Consider the following 18,723-nt stretch of genomic DNA (forward strand, 5'->3'; position numbering starts at 1 on the left):
GAAACTGGATTCCTTTGCCATTTTAATTAGCGTGACTGAAGAGTTTTCCATTTGATGGATGGATAATGTCATCCATAGCTGTGAGTCATACTTCCAGGATTAAAAACCATACGATTTTTTCCACATTTTGTTCTCGAGAAGTTCCTTTTAGCATCTGGCTTGGAGAAGCAGGATGTTTTGGATGAGTTAAGCCAGAGGTTGGGACCAAGGGCCCCTTTAGGATTTGAGGAATTCAACTCTCAGAATTCCTAAATTGAGGAACCAGTTGTTAATTTATTTGAATCCCAGCACTGGTCTGTCTGCTTTGGAAATTTATTGTTATTTATTAGATTTTTATCCCACCTTCATAAGTAACTCAAGGCAGTGAACATACATGATACTCCTTCCTCCTCCCATTTTTTTCCCCACAAGGACAATCCTGTGAGATAGGATGGGCTGAGAGAGAAGGATCGGCTCAAAATCACCCAGCCGTCTGTCAAGGCCTAAGGTGGGACTAGAACTCACCATCTTCTGGTGATTGGCCCAAAGTCACCCAGCCAGTTTTCATGCCTAAGGCAGGACTAGAACTCACAATCTCCTGGTTTCTAGGCCAGGACGTTAACCAGGACATTAAACTGACTCTCTGGAAATGTCAACTGATTGTGCTTGAAATATACTGTGCTCAGAAATGTGGAGACGTGGGGGCAGCCACGTATGTAATGTACTATATCAAACCTACAATATGTGTGTACATTTTTTTCCAGTCAGGTTTTCCACTGAGAAGATTTTTTAATTCACGTTCCAGATTTTGATGCACAGTATTTATAAATCAAGGGAACATGTTTTGTAAAAAAAAAAAAAAATCCAGTTTCTTTCCATCTGGGCTCCTAGTGGCTTATTTTCATGGACACGTCCATGTTGTTTTGTGGGCAGCAGTACAAAATTCATTTGTCATTTCCTTCGTCTGGGATATTGTCTTCTAGCCTAATCCCTAGGATTACCTCGTGGTCTCCTGTCCAAGTTCTAATGAGGTCCAGTCTTGCTGAGCTCATTTGGGTGAGGCTACTTCTCCTAGGTAATTGAGGTCCAATGGACAAGTAGCTTGGAATAACCTCAATCGGACTACCTATTATTTACACACCAGGAATTCCTGGCAAAGAAGTAGAAATTGGATCTTCAGCTTAGGTACTGAGATGTTAACATCACCTGACAATGCCTTTATTTATTTGCTTCCTCCTCCTATTTCCCCCACAAAAACAACCAGGGCTGGGATTCAACTGGTGTAACAACCAGTTCGCTTCACGCGGGCCAAACACACACTCCGCGCACACGCAGTACGGTTGAAAACAGCTCTAAAACTTACCTTCTACTGCAGCCCTGGTGAGTAAAACAGCTGAGATGCAGCAATCCGCTCTGCTGTGCCTATCACCTGGGCTTCAAACAAAGAAATGTAGAAATCGGTTTAGCGCAGGGGCGGGTGGGCAGGCCCAGCTGATTGTCGGAGCGAACCGGTTCACTCTCAGCTGACTGTCAGAGCTACTGGTATGCTCGAATCAGTCCGAACTGGCTGAATCCCATCCCTGTCAACAACCCTGTGAAGTGAGTTGTGCTGAGAGAGAGTGATTGGCCAAAATCACCCAGCTGGCTTTCAAGCTTAAGGCGGGACTAGAAGCCACAGTCTCCTGGTGATTGGCTGAAAGTTACTTAACAACTATGTTACTAATTTTAACACCTTCATTGGTTCACGTAACTGTGGCAAGAAAGGTTGTAAGAAAGGGGGCAAAAGTCATTTAACCGCTATCCCGTTTAGCAACAGAAATTTTGGGCTCGACTGTGGTCATAACTTGAGGACTACCTGTATTCATGTATGTCCCTGCCATCCCATGAGTTGAGTTAGCGACGTCACCAGTGGTGGGATTCAGCCGGTTCGGACTAACTGGTAGTTAAACTGCTGGCTGGCCCTACCGCTTCTCACCCCGCCCCTTCCAGGAGTCCCTACATGCCCCATTTTGGTAAGTGCAAGGAGGCCTCCTAAGTCCAAAATGGGGCACGGGGGGGACGTGTCCCCCCCACAGCCCACTTTTGCTCCCAGGAGGGTGCAGGAGGCTGAGTGCTGCCTGTCACCCCCTCTGGCCAGGCCCACCATGGCCACACCCACCCATCCGGTCATTAGGGCAGAGAACCGGCTGTTAAATTATTTGAATCCCACCACTGACCACTGGTCATGTCACCATCGTGGCGAATCATCGATTCATTTAAAGTCAACGCGTTTAGCACTCCTCAAAATAGGGAAATGCTGTATCGCCGTGCTGGTTGGGTGTAGAATGACTTTGCCAAACGGAATCTGAACAGCTCGGGGCTCTGAACGAACACAAGCAGCTTTGGTTATCAGTCATCTTTAGTTTTCCACGCTTTTAAGAGAAATGCTCTGGAAGTGGAAGTGTTACATCTGGCTACAGCTGCAGATTACATGGTCCACTGAGGCCGGGATGCCGATGGTTGAACTGAACGAGAAACAGCTGGGCAGAGATCAGGAACGGCGTGGAAATGCTTGTGTGGTATCACAACAGCCTTCAGATCCTCCTTCCCAAAGAAAAGGCACCAGGCTAGAAAGTGAGAAGTGATGTTCCTTAGCCATGAAAGCTTGGTGACTTTGGGCCAATCACCAGGAGACTGTGAGTTCTAGTCCTGCCTTTAGCACTGAAAGCCAGCTGGGCGACTTCAGGCCAATCACCAGGAGACGGTGAGTTCTAGTCCCGCCTTAAGTATGAAAAACAGCTGAGTAACTTTGAGCCAATCACCAGGAGATTGTGGGTCTTAGTCCCGCCTTACGCATGAAAGCCAGATTTCCCCATTGACTTTGCTTGTTAGAAGATCGTAAAAGGTGACCACATGACCCTGGGACACTGCAACCGTCATAAATATGAGTCAGTTGCCAAGGATCTGAATTTTGATCAATTGGCAGGTGCTTTGGAGAATAAGTCGACCTCCCCTTCTTTCTGGCAGCCCCTCAAATACTGGAAGACTCCTATCCAGTGGTGAAATCCAGATTCTTTTACTACTGGTTCTGTGGGCGTAGCTTGGTGGGCATGGCAGGGGAAGGATACTGCAAAATCCCATTCCCTCCCCACTCCTGGGGGAAGGATATTGCAAAATCTCCATTCCCACCCCACTCTGGGGCCAGCCAGAGGTGGTATTTGCCGATTCTCTGAACTATTCCAAATTTCCGCTACCGGTTCTCTGAACTGCTCAAAATATTCGCTACCGGTTCTCCAGAACCTGTCAGAACCTGCTGGATTTCACCCCTGCTCCTATCCACACCTAGAATACTGCATCCAGTTTTGGTCACCACACTATAAAAAAGATGTTGAGACTCTAGAAAAAGTGCAGAGAAGAGCAACCAAGATGACTAGGGGACTGGAGACTAAAACATATGATGAACGGTTGCAGGAATTGGGCATGACTAGTCTAGAGAAGAGAAGGACCGGGGAGACAGGATAGCAGTCTTCCAATATTTGAGGGGCTGCCACAGAGAGGAGGGGGGTCAAGCTATTTTCCAAGGCATCTGCACGTCAGACAAGGATTAATGGATGGAAACTGATCAAGGAGAGATTCAACCTGGAAACAAGGAAAATTTTTCTGACAGTGAGAACAATCCTGGATGTTATCTGGATCCACTGATTGTCAAAGCAGATTAGATGTTTATCGGGGCTGCCGATGACCCAGTGTTGGGTGGGACAGCCAGTGTCCTAGGAGCCAAATAAATAAATAAACTTCAGAATGTTGTTTATAGATAAATTTTAAAAAATGGGCCGCAAAGTACAAGGCCATGTTTCAGACAGACAAGTGTAAACTTCTTCACTGAAGAAGTGAAAACAATTGCAGGAGGCTAAGATGGACAATACTTGGCTTAGTTTTTTTGTTTTTTTGTTTTTCAATTCTTTTTTTTCCCCCTTTTGTGGAAAGAAAAACGATTTTGGGAGAGCCATTTATTGCGAACTGAATCACAGTCACAGTGTTGATGTGGCAGAGAAAAATGGACCAAGGCAAGGGCGTGCTCTGCTCAGAGAAATATAGTTTTTTGGAACCTAGCAAATGGAGGGAGTATTAATGTCCACCAGAAGAAAGGTTAAGGCAACTGAAAACCAAAATTGCAAAGAGTAGTTTGGAAGAAATGGGATTGTTTAGCTTGGAGAAGAGGCAAACCGAGTGGGGGGAGGGCGGAAGGGAAGAGATGATGGCACTTTAAATTTTGTCACAGAGAAGGAGACCTAGAGAAATATCTGATTTATATTTATATTATTATTTATATTTTTTAAATTATTTAAATTTATATATTATTATTTAAATAAATCTAAATTATTTAAATTTAAATATTATTTGAATATATTTATATTATATTTAAATATATAAATTTATATATATATATATATATATATATATATAAAATTTAAATAAAAATATATATTATTTAAATTATAAATTATTTAAAATTTATATATTATTTAAATATTATTAAATATTATATTTATATAATATTTAAATAGGTTTATTTAATATAAATAGAGAAATAGAAGGAGACCTAGAGACCTAGAGAAATCAACCCATGGAACAGAAGTTGCCTTCGGAAGTTGTGGGACTTTCATCACTGGAGACTTTCAAGAAAAGATTGGACTGCCATTTGTCAGAAACGGTCTAGGGCAGGGGTCAGCAATCTGCGGCTCTGGAGCCGCATGTGGCTCTTTCACCCCTCTGCTGCGGCTCCCTGTCACTCAAATATGCATCACAGCCACCAACTGGCAACACCTACTGGCACATGATTTATTGAGCTTTTCAACCCCCGGTAGGCCAACCATGGATAAATCCAAAAAAAGAAAAGTTTCAGAAGAAAACAGAACATTTAATTAAACTACATATGCTAGTTTTGTGGCCGCTCAAGAAATAGTCAGGCACAGGAATGATTTTGTGGCTCCCGGTATTTTCTTTTCTGTGGGAAACGGGTCCAAATGGCTCTTTGAGTGTTTAAGATTGCAGACTCCTGGTCTAGGGTCTCCTGCTTGAGCGGGGGGTTGGACTAGATGACCTATAAGGTCCCTTCCAACTCTGTTAATCTGTTAAAAGAGAAATATCTTTATTTTTCCAATAGAAAAATAAAGGATCCAGACGGGATTTCCCAGTCCTCCCAGACAATCCCAAAGACCAAACTGGAAAGCTTTTGCAAAGAAAGCACAGGTAGTCCTCAATTTACAACGATTCATTGAGTGACTGTTGTTACAACAGCACTGAAAAAAACGACCGGTGACCATTTTTCACACTTAGCGACCGTTGTAGCATCTCCATCGTCACGTGATTTACATTCGGATGCTTAACAACAGATTTACGGTCGCTGTGTCCCGGGGTCATGCGGTCCCCTTTTGCAAACCTTTGACAAGCAAGTCAATGAGAAAACCAGATTCACTTCACAACCGTGTTACTAATTTAACAACTGCAGTGATTCACTTAACAAATGTGGAAAGAAAAGTCATAAAATGGGGCAAAACTCACTTAATAAATTTCTCACATAGCAACATAAATTTTGGGCTCAATGATGGTCGTAAGTTGAGGACTACCTACATCTGGCTTGCTTCTGAATTAGAACCCTCCTTCTAACAAGGATGGTGTCATGATAATGTCACACTTTGACCTGTTTTCCTTTGCTAACGTGCCCCATTTCCAATGTTTAGCCTCATTCGTTTATACACTTTCTGCCTCCCCCTTCTCTCCCTCCGATAATAATACTTTAATGCAACATCTTGCATTTGGAGAATAGAATAGAATAGAATAGAATAGAATAGAATAGAATAGAATAGAATAGAATAGAATAGAATAGAATAGAATTCTTTCTTGGCCAAGTATGATTGGACACACAAGGAATTTGTCTTTGGTGTATATTGTCTCAGTGTACATAAGGAGAATAAAATACATTCATCAAGAATAAAAACATACAACACTTAGTGATAGTCAAGGTTACTAATAAGCTATCAAATCGAACTAGGAAACAAATAAAAACACCATAATTGAAAGATACAGGCAACAGGTTTATAGTAATAAGTGGGAAGAGATAGATACTAGTAAGGAAGAGAAGAATAATCGTAATACAGTCATAGTAAATTATTTGACAGTGTTGAGGGAATTAGTTGTTTAGCAGAGTGATGGCATGGGGGGGAAAAACTGTCCTTGTGTCTAGTTGTTCTGGTGTGCAGTGCTCTATAGCGTCGTTTTGAGGGTAGGAGTTGAAACAGTTTATGTCCAGGATGCGAGGGGTCTGTAAATATTTTCCCAGCCCTCTTTTTGACTCGTGCAGTATACAGGTCCTCCATGGAAGGCAGGTTGGTAGCCATTGTTTTTTCTGCAGTTCTAATTATCCTCTGAAGTCTGTGTCTGTCTTCTTGGGTTGCAGAACCAAACCAGACAGTTATAGAGGTGCAGATGACAGACTCAATAATTCCTCTGTAGAACTGGATCAGCAGTCTTTGGGCAGTTTGAGCTTTCTGAGTTGGCGCAGAAAGAACGTTCTTTGTTGAGTTTTTTTGATGATGTTTTTGATATTGGGTGTCCATTTTAAGTCTTGAGATATGATAGAACCTAGAAACTTGAAGGTCTCTACTGTTGAGACTGTGTTGTCTAATATTGTAAGAGTATTATAAGAATATTGATGTCTAGTATTGTAACAGCGAGCATCAGTTTCCCTCTCCTCCCTGCAACATTTTAATTCTTTTTTCTACTCTAATGTAGTGCAACCAGCCCTTTTAGGACTTACTTAGCAGCCAGGAAAACACCCATCCAGGCGCATACAAAGAGAGGGTTAAGCAGGGAATATTATGAAATTCTTTCTAGATGCGTTACGCGCTTTACCAAAACTGCAGGCTCACAATTTTCTCATGTGTGAGAAGTGAGGATGTTTCCGATTTTTCCAAGATTGAACAGGATGACGCAAAAGGGTTTTGATGTTGCCATTGTAATGGTTTATATAAGAAAAGGGCAGATTTTGGAAAGCAACCCCATTAACTCAGAGCTTTAACCATTGCAAAGTCAACAGTTTGTCAATCGGCCGGCGCCGAGCCTCTCCTTCAGAGGAGAAAAGAAATAACTTAATGGATTGTTTAATTGGGTGGCAAAAATTGTTTACAGTCAGCCATCGCAATGTTTGTGATTTTAATAATGGTTAAATTCACCCGTTCCTGCTCCCTCTGCCTGGCTCTTCCCTCCCAGCTCTGTCATTCTTTCATAACCAGCTTACGTCTAGTTTAATTCATTTGTGTATATTAACGGCTGAAATTTCCCCCGTGTCCACATAATTGTGATTTTGCCATCATCTCAAATGAAGACTGACTTCTAAAATCAGAAATGGGAAATAGACTGGCAATTAAAAAGGTGCTTTAAGGACAGCCAAAACTGCAGGAGCCTCCAGCTATTGTTCCAGGTGTGGCCATCCTCCCTTCCCCACCCCTAGCAGGGCCCAACCAGCACTTTCATTGGTAAGGGTATTAACGTGGGTAATTTGATGGGCAAAAGAATTTTGCATTTTCGGTTTTCACAGTCCTTATTCACTTCCATACATTTGCTTTTAACATTTTTGCAAAGGACAAGAGTGCAGAGAAGAGCGACAAAGATGATTAGGGGGCTGGAGGCTCAAACTAGGGGTGAAATGCTCCCGGTTCGGACCGGATCAAGCGATCCGGTAGTGATCGTGGCCGGTGGTTCGGAGAACCGGGAGTGATGGTGGAGCGAAGCTCCGCCCACCCGCCCGGGTGTCGTTACTTCCTGGTTTTAACCAGGAAGTAATGTGTTTTTTACCCTCTGCACATGTGCAGAAGGTCTGTGCGTGCATGTGATGCGCAGCACATGCACTTCCAAACCGGTAAGGAAGGTAAGTAGATTTCACCCCTGGCTCAAACATACAATGAACGGTTGCAGAAATTGGGTATATCTAGTCTAATGGAGAGAAGGACTAGGGGTGACAGGATAGCAGTGTTTCAACATTTGAGGGGTCACCACAAAGAAGAACGGGGTCAACCTATTGTCCAAAGCACCTGAAGGCAGGACAAGAAACAATGGATGGAAACTAATCAAGGAGAGAAGCAACCTGGAATTAAGGAGAAGCTTCCTGACAGTGAGAACAATTAACCAGTGGAATGGCTTATCTTCAGAATTTGTGGGTGCTCCAACACTGGAGGCTTTTCAGAAGAGTTGGACAACCCTTTGTCTGAAATGGAGCAGAAGGTTGGACTAGAAGACCTCTAAAATTCTTATATCTGAGGAGAATGGAGGAATCCTCATGGTCGGTCTTCAGTGGTCATTTTGTATATACAGAATACCAGCATTAGATCTTGGAAGCCTCCTAGATAAGAAGACCCTAAACGATTGTGGAGAAATGGCTGTCCAATCTCTTCTTATAATGTAGTTCATGGAGCACCCAAACTGTCCAGAGACAAGCCTTTCCATTCGTTAATTGTTCTCACTGTCAGGAAATTTCTCCTTAATTTTAGGCTGGATTTCTTTTTGGTCCCATCCTCTCTCCAGGTGCCTGCAATATCTCTGGCTTCTCACATATCCATCGCATCCCAAAGGAAAGTCATCCAAATCTATCAAGATAGCGTTACTGCCACTGCTCCAGCAGACTTCTGCCCTTGAGAAATGATTACTGTATTTTACATATTTCAAATAAATGAAGCAGTTGAAATGTGGCGATAGGAAGCATTTACCTCCAGTCTTATCTCTCTTCTCAAAATGTATCTGGAGTCCACATGGACTTCACAGATCAGGAAATGATGGTGGTTGCAGTTGAGAGCTTTTGTTGGGTCTCTTTTTTCTCAGAGGAAAAACAAAAGAAAGCTGGATGATGAAGAGCGATCCAGAATTCTCAACCAGGTTTTGCTGGTTAGGAGTTTTGCAAGACAAAGTCCAATGCAGGTAAAGAGAAGGTGAGGTTGGGATGTAGGGATGAGTTTGCTGGGACCTTGGAGACTGTCAGGGAATGGACTTTGATGATCAACTTAGAGTAATAACTTGGTTCTTCAGGTTCCCTAGATGTCTTTTGACTTCTGTACTGGTCAGTGTCTGTGGTATCCCAAAGCAATGAGCGTTATGAGATGACACTTGGACTATTTCAGATGGTGGTATTGGGAGGGCAGTCTGCCAGTTAATGTTGGAGAGTGGGAAGCTTCAATTCAGGGTGCCATCCATCAATGTCTTTCAATTCTATCTCTGCTTTGTTTTTCCTTCTCTTTTTTTTTGGTATCCTGCACTCAAGAATTATTTGCTTTTCAGCTGTAATGTTGGTTGTATAGAATGTCAAACAAGGAAATAATGAGAATGCTTAGTCCTTGCTGGTCACATATTCCTCTAAATCTGTGCGCTTCTGTGTGCCTTGTTCTTCAAATTCCTTGTGTGGATAAAATGAGGTCTAGGGCAGTGATGAAATTCATTTTTTTTTACTACCGGTTCTGTGGGCATGTGGCTTGGTGGACATGGCAGGGGAAGGATACTGCAAAATCCCCATTCCCACCCCACTCCAGGGGAAGGACACTGCAAAATCCCCATTCTCTCCCCACTCCTGGGGGAAGGATATTGCAAAATCCCCATTCCCTCCCCACTCCTGTGGGAAGGATATTGCAAAATCTCCATTCCCATCCCACTCTGGGGCCAGCCAGAGGGGGCATTTGCCGGTTCTCCGAACTACTCAAAATTTCCACTACTGGTTCTCCAGAATCTGTCAGAACCTACTGGATTTCACCCCTGGTCTAGGGAGGGAGAAGAATGCCAGAAAAATGTTGAGATGCCAAGTATTTTGAATGGGACTAGGAGAGGTAACCTAGATATGTAGGCAATAAGCATGGAATGTAATAGTCCAGTTAGGTGGCAAGATGGGTAGTCCTTGATTTATGACCATTCTTTTAACAAGAATTTGAAATTACAACAGCCTTGGAAAGTTACAACCATTGCACCACCCATAGTGTCCCATGATCACAATTTGGGCCGTTGACAACCAGTTCACATTTATGACAGTTAAACAAATAAATAAATAACAAATAAATAACTTTATTGTCATTGTACGTGTACACACAGTATACCCATACAACGAAATTCACTTAACACCCAAAGACCAGGTCCAACACACATAATAATCCCCAAACATACTCCCACCCACCACAATTCCCCACCCCTAAACCACCCAAACATCCACACAACAGATCGAGTAATACTGTCCAACAGTTGCACGTGGTTGTGATTGTTGATCTTCCCAGCCATCTTCCAGCAAACAAGGTCAATTGGGGAAGTGAAATTCATTTAATGACCATGTGATTCTACCATGTAATTTAATAATTGCACCACTTAGTGACTAAAAGTCCAGTCCCAATTGTTGGTCATAAGCTGTATTCCATCATTAGGGAACAAATGCAGAGAGTATGGCGATCTATTAGAAAGCATTTTAAACCTTGCTGGATGCAGGAACACAGTCATGATATAGGAGATATTACTGAAATTGAAGAAATTCATAATAGAAATTCAAGAATCAAAGAATGTAAACTTATTGAAAAGGAGTGAGCCAAACAATGGACAAAAGTAGTGGCATTATATGGGAAGAAAGGACATAACTCTAGGAATCTGAGTATGAAGGTCCAGTCAAGAGCATTTGGGTAAGAATACAAGGAAGGCAGGAAAAATATGATATGATCGCGGAATAAGCCACCACACCAGGTCGAAGATCTGCAAGCCATCTCCAAGACCACATTATAAATGTCTCTCTGTGTGGAGAGAGATAGCAATAATTATGGATTTCAATCATCTGGATAAAAGTTGGAAAACCAACTCATCATCAAAGACCTCAAGGTCCCCAACATTCTCAGTTGTCTTGGTGATTATTTCATTTTTCAGAAAGTTTAGAAAGAGACAATGGAATGACTCCTCTAGGTCTGGTCCTAACCAATCGAGAGAAGTTGGTTGAAGAAGTAAAGCAGTGGGGATCTTGGGAAGGAGATACCATATCAGCTGAAGATCTTCTATGCTACAGAAAGAGAGATTGCAACATAATCCTAGATGCTCCTTTCATATCAAGAGACGCACTTTCAAAATTTTATCGGTTGGATCTGAGGGAAAGAAATCCTTATATCAAAATGGGTTTACTTTTAGGGGCATTGGGGACTTTTCAAAAATACATTTGAGAAACATAAGAAACAGAAAAATGATGTGGATTCATAGGGAGCTTTTGACCGAGCTAAGAGTTAAAAGAGAAAGAAGGGTGTAGGAGGTTAGCTAAGTGCTAATAACTAACATCTGCAGAAGAAAAGCCAGTTGCTAAAAGAACAAAAAGGGCTTTAGGGGCTAAGTCATTAGCACAAAGAAGAAAAAAAGGAACCGTGATCCATTGCTTGAAGAAAAGAGCTTGCAGAAACAGAGAGCTAGAATGGCATTGTGGCGAAGGTGCTGAATTAGAATGTTAAGATATTTAATTTAGTAGCTGTAGCGGTGAAAGGTTGGACAGTGAGTAAGAACACACAATTATAACTAATTGGTTGAAGAGAGCTGGCCCCTGCGTGAGGGAATCTGACCTGTAATTGGTTGCTGTGAGAGTAAAGGGGGAGTTTCCTTGTTTCCCGCCTTTTTTCCTTTGTGTGCTGTGTGGGCTCTGTCATTTACCTCATGATATTCCCACTGTGCTGATTTACCTGACGATGTTCCTGTACAACCCAAACAAGATAGTCAAGCAAATAGGAACATCGTACACACTTCAAATAGGAAGTCGTACACACATACACCCCTGACAAGATAGTCAGACAAATAGGAACATCATCAGGTAAATCAACACAGCCAGAATATCATGAGGTAACTGACAAAGCCACACCAAATATATTTATTATAAATATAAATAAATATATTTATATATATAAAGCTATGAGTTCATGACTCCATTTGGACACTGACTGAGCAATTCCTGACATAGAAGATGGGACACCATGACTTCTAATCGTCCCGTAGGAACAAAGGACAATTAGTCAAATTTGGGGCCTATCACTCTCCCTTAGCCTAGCCTATTTCAGAGGGTTGTTGTTGATGGAAAAATAGGAGGAGACAGCATTATAGGTACCGTGTTTCCCCAAAAATAAGCCTTCCCCCAAAAATAAGCTCTCCCTCAAAAATAAGCCCTCCCCTGAAAATAAACCCTCCCCCCAAAATAAACCCTCCCCCGAAAATAAGCCCTCCCCAAAAATATTTAACCGCATGTGCAACTGGTCTCCGCCATTTCCTTTGGTTAGGGTTAGGGAGACAAAACTGGAAATTGGCTAAAATGGCAAGAGGATCCCTGTCTTGCTCTGCATGCTCCAAAATAACAAGACCTCCCCAAAAATAAGGCCAAGTATTTATTTCAGGGTTCAAAAAAATATAAGACAGGGGCTTATTTTCAAGGAAACATGGTAGTCCACGACTTACAACCTTATTCATTTCATGGCCATTCAAAGTTACAACAGCACTGAAAAAATTAACTCATTCTCAGTGTAGTCCAAACTAATTCAAAACAAATTCTTCATAACACAGTTCTTCGGCCTTATCACCAACCTTGGTCTACTTTGGCAACCTGCCAAAGGCTTTTCTTGGCAAAAGTTCAGAAGCAGGAGATGCAGACAAGAAATAAATGCAGCAAGACAAGAAACAAATCTATCAACATTATTTTCCGACAAAATGCCCAAGAGCCGTTGCTGGTCTTTTAAGCCTTATGGGAGGGGCCAATCATCTCTTGGCCTTACTCCTGAGTTGTCCTTTTTGCTTTAGCTGCTCTTGCTTTCTGGCAGCTCTTCTTATGCATGCACTAGAAACAGGCTCCTCCTGTTCCTCTGCCTCTCTGCTGTCTGCCTCTGGAGGCTCCGGAGTCCGCACATAACTCCCAAGTGGCCCTGGCCCCATCTCTGCCTCCGACACAGAGCCCTCATTCGGGCTTCCCCTGACTCCAGGAGTGGCCCATTATCCTCCCCAGCCTCCTCACTGTCCAACTCCACTGCCAAGTCCGCAGGCTGCTGGCGGACCACAACAGATAAAAAGGAATCTCTTCACCTCCTACCTAGTTTCAGTCTTCTTCCAAAGGGGAACTGGGTTCAAACAGACATAGGCAAAACTATACCTGTTTCTTCCCTCTTTACAACCCTGGGAAGTTGGCAAATTAAGTGGGGATTTGTCACTGCTCAAGGCTCTGAGATCTATTGTAAACTCAGAATTTACAGCCACAGTCTAGGGCAGGAATTCCCCGGCTGGCTGGGGAATTCTGGGAATTGAAGTGCACACATCTTAAAAATTGCCCAGGTTGAGAAACATCGCGTCTCTGTTTTCCCTTCCATCTAAGTTTTCCTTACACAAGATGACAGTAAGTAAATTAACTTCTTGAAAAGGTAAATGATACGTGTCCTGGATTACAGTGAAATTTGACTGCCGACTGCTTTCTCTCATTCCTTTGTTATGCAATAATTTGCAGGAAATGGTTTGTGTGGTGATGATAAAAGCCCTTTGAAAACGGTATAATTCAGCGTAACTGTATTTTAAGAGAACCTCCTAATGGACTAAGGCAGCGATAACATTCTGCAATTTCTTTACACAAACACACACGCACAAAAACAGATACACGGACCACCACCTCATTGAAATGAAGTATTGAATGTTCAAGGCTATTACTTCCAGCCTGAGTATTGACTTTATCCCAGGATAATAAAAATAAAAGCAGGGGGGAAAATAAATGAAGGAATTTGGGGATAAGGAAGAAATACAAATAATGAAATTACATTGATACAGATGGTAATCAAACCAATTCGAGAAAGCTATCCTGTGTATCGCGGTCCACGGGAGACCATTTTATTTCTAGCAAAGGAAAAGGTCTCATTTCTCTAAACTGGAAGGTTTTCTGTAGTAAACTGGATCTGTAATCTCAGCCAGAGGTTTTCAGAAGACAGGTAGGTGCTCAACCTATGGCCCTAATTGACCCTGGAATTTACAGTCATAAGTCGTGACGGTCGTAAAGCATTTGATCACGTGACTGACTCGATTTTGCAACCTTTTCATGCGGGGGGTTGTTAAGTGAATGCGGGGGTTGTAAAGTGAATGCCACAGTCGTTAAATGGACCCATTGTTTGCTATTGACCAGAAAAAACGATGCTGCAGAGCAACTCCTCCAATTCTTATTTCGATCCACAAGCTGCACCGAAAGTCTTTGCTTTGTTTTCAGAATGACGAGCTCAAGAGTTGCCTCTCTTTGGAGCTCTCCCTTTGGAGCCTGAACAGCTAGCCCAGTTTTTAGTCACCGTGTGTAGATTACGCTGGAAAAACAGGAGGCGCCTAAGGACGATGGCAGGGTTTTAATACTAATGACAATGACCTCAATAATTTCAGTGGGGCAGGAAATCTTGGCAGCTGCAACGTGGCCTCGGTCCAGTTCATAGTGAAAACTATGCCATATTGCGAGAACTGTTGGCACTCGGTGGAATCCTCTTTTGACCAAAGCAGAATTGAATGAACGTGGAAGAAGAATGACGATGAGACCCTGGAGAAGACCAACTCTGCTCACTTGATGTTATGCAAGCTCTGGCTAATTTTCTGCTGCCGGCCTTCCCAAATAGGCCAGACAGGAAACACGACGAGATGAGCTAATTCTACATTTTTGTAAGGCTACTTTTAACAGCATTTTGCAAGCCTGAAGCATGATTCTCCCCTGAGAATACACCCTGAGAAATTAGGGAGGGTCTCTTCTGAACTTCTTGCTCCTCCCCCTCCCCCCCAATATATAGTTACAGACTATGCTGCTTCTTACCTCAGGGATCCTCAAACCCACTGGGCCACAGACCAGTATTGGTTCATAACCTGTTAGGAACCTGGCCGTACAGCTGGAGGTGAGCAAAATTGTGCATGTGTGGAATCTAGGTTGCGTGCTTCTCCTCCACCCCCACCCCCCCACCCCCCGGTCTGTGGAAAAATTGTATTCTCTGAAACCGGTCCCTGGTGCCAAAAAGGTTGGGGACCGCTGTCTTATCTACCATTCCTGTCAGTTCTCCTGGGTAGAAGAAGAGAAGCTGTCTCAGGAATTCTGGGAGTTGAAGTCCACAGGTTGTAAAAGGGCCACATTTGCCCACCCCTGTCCTGGGTAAATCAGACAGGAAGCACAATTAGACAAAATCCTGCCATATTGGTGATTGTACTGATGATGATCTTATCCATTCAATCATGTCCGACTCTTGGCAATCCTATGAGCCAGGTCTTGCCACATCTTCCAATCCTGTACTGTTTCTCTGAGTTGTTTTATGCTCTGGCTGGTGTCAGGTTTGATGGTGTCCAGTTACTGTGTTCTTTGAAGACCTGGTTTCCTTTTACCGCTAACTCTTCCAAACATAATTGCTTTCGCCAGTGAATTCCCTCGCATGACATGTCCAAAATAAGTGAGATGCAGTTTTGTGATTTAGGAAGACTGTATTATGTTCTGGGAACTGTTAAGGAGGAGCTGCCTTCACCTTCTTTCTTTTACACATAGTATCAGAGCTGAATTGCCTCTTACCCCTCTGGAATGCAGCCCCTCCCTCCTGAGAATCCACTTTTTCACTACTTTCCATCACAAGCTGGGCCTATAGGAAGAGAGACTACTCATGGCCCTGCCATGTTAGAGGACTCGACAGTGCAGTCCTACCTGTGTTGCTAACAAGGAATGATGTGACAAATGTAGGTGAGCATATTTACATCAATTTGAAAGAGGATAAACCATGGACAAGTTTTGGCATTTTCTCCAGTGTGCTGGATGGGGAAATCAGGTCTGGAGGAATGGTTGGTTTTTGTCCAGTGAGAGGGTCATCTTGGTTGATGATCTTCAGCTATTACTGCTGAAGTGGATATCTAAATATTCTGGATCTCATTCAGTTCAGATGTAGGTGCTGAGCAAGCAGAGCTGGAGGGGGTGGCGTCAAACGGGTCATCAGCTTAGAATCTTTATGTTTTCACAGACAATCTGAGTCCAGCCCCACCCCCCACCCCCAAGTTCCACTGATCCTTATTTGGTGCCAGTTTAGTATTGTACTACTTGACTAGATTCTTGTGTATAGGCTTGAATAAATCATCTGTGCTGCAATTTAACATATGGTCATGATTCTTTGTGCCTGACATTAGTCTAATTCCATGATGGTGAACCTATGGCACGGGTGCCACAGGTGGCACGTGAAGCCATATCGGTGGGCACGCGAGCTCAGCTCTGGCATGCATGCATGCACTGGCCAGTTGATTTTCGGGGCTTCTGGGCCCACCAGAAGTCAGGAAACACACTGTTTCCAGCCTCCGGAGGGCCTCTGTGGGGGTGGGGAAGGCCATTTTTGCCCTCCCCAGGATCCTAGAAAGGCTCTGGAGCCTGGGGAGAGTGAAAAATGGGCCTACCAGGCCCACCGTGCCATCACGTGCCAAAAGCGGGGAGAGCACGGGGGGGCGGGGCACATAGAATTATGGATATGGGCACGCATGCGTGTGACCCCACCACGCTCCCCCCGCTTTTGGCACACGATGGCAAAAAGGTTAGCCATCACTGGTCTAATTCAAGGCTGCAGTTGGATCATTTGTGGCAATGTAAGGACTCTAAGCTTATGACATGCTTAACACCGCCTCCAGCTCTGCCTGCTCTTCTCGTATACCAGCAGCTCTGCCATCATCCCACAATGCTGAGATTGCATTTCCTACACTTTCCAACCAGAATACCTCACCAAATTTGAGGAGAGAAGAATTTGGAATTGTTTAAAGTCTTCCATGTGCTGTCGAGAAAGCTGGAACTGCAGTAATCCTCCTCAGCTTTCATTCTAATGAGTTAGTTGATTAATTTATGCAGCCTTTCCCAGCTTTGTCCGGTAGCAACTATTGAGCCACTTCAGAAAAATATGATGCTTTCGAAAAATAATCACATTCTCGAACAATACTGTAAATTTATATGGGAGCGGAAGGGGTTATTTTATTTGCATGTCAGCAGAGCTCATTAACAACTCTGCTTTAAGCCCGAGGGACTAGTGAGCAAAGTCAAGTGACGCCGTCCTAGAGAAGAAACATATCAAACTGCCCTAGAATGCAAAAATGAAGCTAAAAATACGTAAATAAATAAGAAAGTGATGTCCTGAAGGCATCGTTAAGAAAAAATAATTGCCCTGAAAAACTGGAGCAGTGTTGATCCTTCCTGTATCTGCAGTTATTTTGTCTCCTTCTCTGCTAAGCTGGATGATGTGTTGCTCTTAAAATGGAATAGCGCGGTAGCAATCATGGAAAGAAGCAGTCACAGATATTAGTGTTCTAATTTGGAAATAGCAATAGCACTTGTATACCGCTTCACAGTGTTGTACAGCCCTGTATAAGCGGTTTACAGAGTCAGCCTATGGCCCAGTGGTGAAATCTAAAATTTGTTACTACCGGTTCTGTGGGCGTGGCTTGGTGGTGGTGGGGGTAATGTGACTGGGTGGGCGTGGCCAATTTTTTTTTTTACTTTTAAAACCATTTTTTTACATGTAAAACAATGTAAAAAATGCTTTCAAAAGGCTCTGACGGTCCCAGCTGAGTTGCCTGATCGGCAGAAGGTTTTTAAAAAACCCTCTGCTGATCAGGCAACTCAGCTGGGATCGTCAGAGCCATTTAAAAGAAAAAAAGTTTTTTTCTTTTAAATGGCTCTGACGATCCCAGCTGAGTTGTCTGCCGATCAGTTTTTTTCTTTTAAATGGCTCTGACGATCCCAGCTGAGTTGCCTGCCGATCAGTTTTTTTCTTTTAAATGGCTCTGACGATCCAAGCTGAGTTGCCTGATCGGCAGGCAACTCAGCTTGGATCGTCAGAGCTTGGCTCGTCATAGGCATTTAAAAGAAAAAAAAGCCTCTGATGATTGCGCAGCTCAGCTGGGCATGGGGGGCGCGGGCAGGGATTTTTGCTACCGGTTCTCCGAACTGCCTGCCACCATCGCTACCTACTCGCCCGAGCCGGTCTGAACCAGGAGCATTTCACCCCTGCTGTGGCCCCCAACAATCTGGGTCCTTGTTTTACTGACCCTCGCAAGGATGGAAGGCTGAGTCCAACCTTGAGCCGGTCAGGTTCATAAGCACATTAAAAAGGAGTGGCTTCAATCACATGGGTGCAGGAACCATCTTGCCTTGGTATAAACCTTCTGAAGATCATCATCAGTTGTCAACCTATTCTCCAAAGCACCTGAAGGCAGGACAAGAAGCAATGGATGGAAACTAATCAAGGAGAAAACCAACCTAGAAAGAAGGAGAAATTTCCTAAAAGTTAGAATGATTAATAGGTGGAAAGGCTTACCTCTGGAAGCTGTGGGTGCTCCAACACTGGAGATTTCTAAGAAGAGGTCGGACAACCATTTGTCTGAAATGGTACAGATAGTCCTCGACATACAACAGTTCATTTAGTGACCATTTGAAGTCACAACAGCACTGGAAATATTTCACACTTAACAACCATTTCAGCATCATCCCCATGGTCACATGATCAAAATTCAGATGCTTGGCAACGGACTCATTTATGACAGTTGCTGTGTCCCGGGATCATGGGATCCCCTTTTGCAACCTTCTGACGAGCAAAGTCAATGGAGAAACCAGATTCACTTCACAACCGTGTTACTAACCTAACAACTGACGTGACTCATTTAACAACTGTGGCAAGAACGGTCGTAAAATGGGGCAAAGTTCACTTAGCAAATGTCTCACTTAGC

At 43.3% G+C, this 18,723-nt stretch overlaps 1 protein-coding gene across 46 annotated transcripts in view; it reads left to right on the forward strand.

Annotated features, from left to right (window-relative positions):
- The window catches only part of CELF2 (CUGBP Elav-like family member 2), a 650,307-nt gene that overhangs the window by 312,048 nt on the left and 319,536 nt on the right, over window positions 1-18,723 (forward strand). The gene's annotated exons all lie outside the window — the stretch shown is intronic.

Source organism: Pantherophis guttatus, chromosome 7, assembly GCF_059756535.1.
Source record: "Pantherophis guttatus breed Tessera chromosome 7, ASM5975653v1, whole genome shotgun sequence".
NCBI lineage: Eukaryota > Metazoa > Chordata > Lepidosauria > Squamata > Colubridae > Pantherophis > Pantherophis guttatus.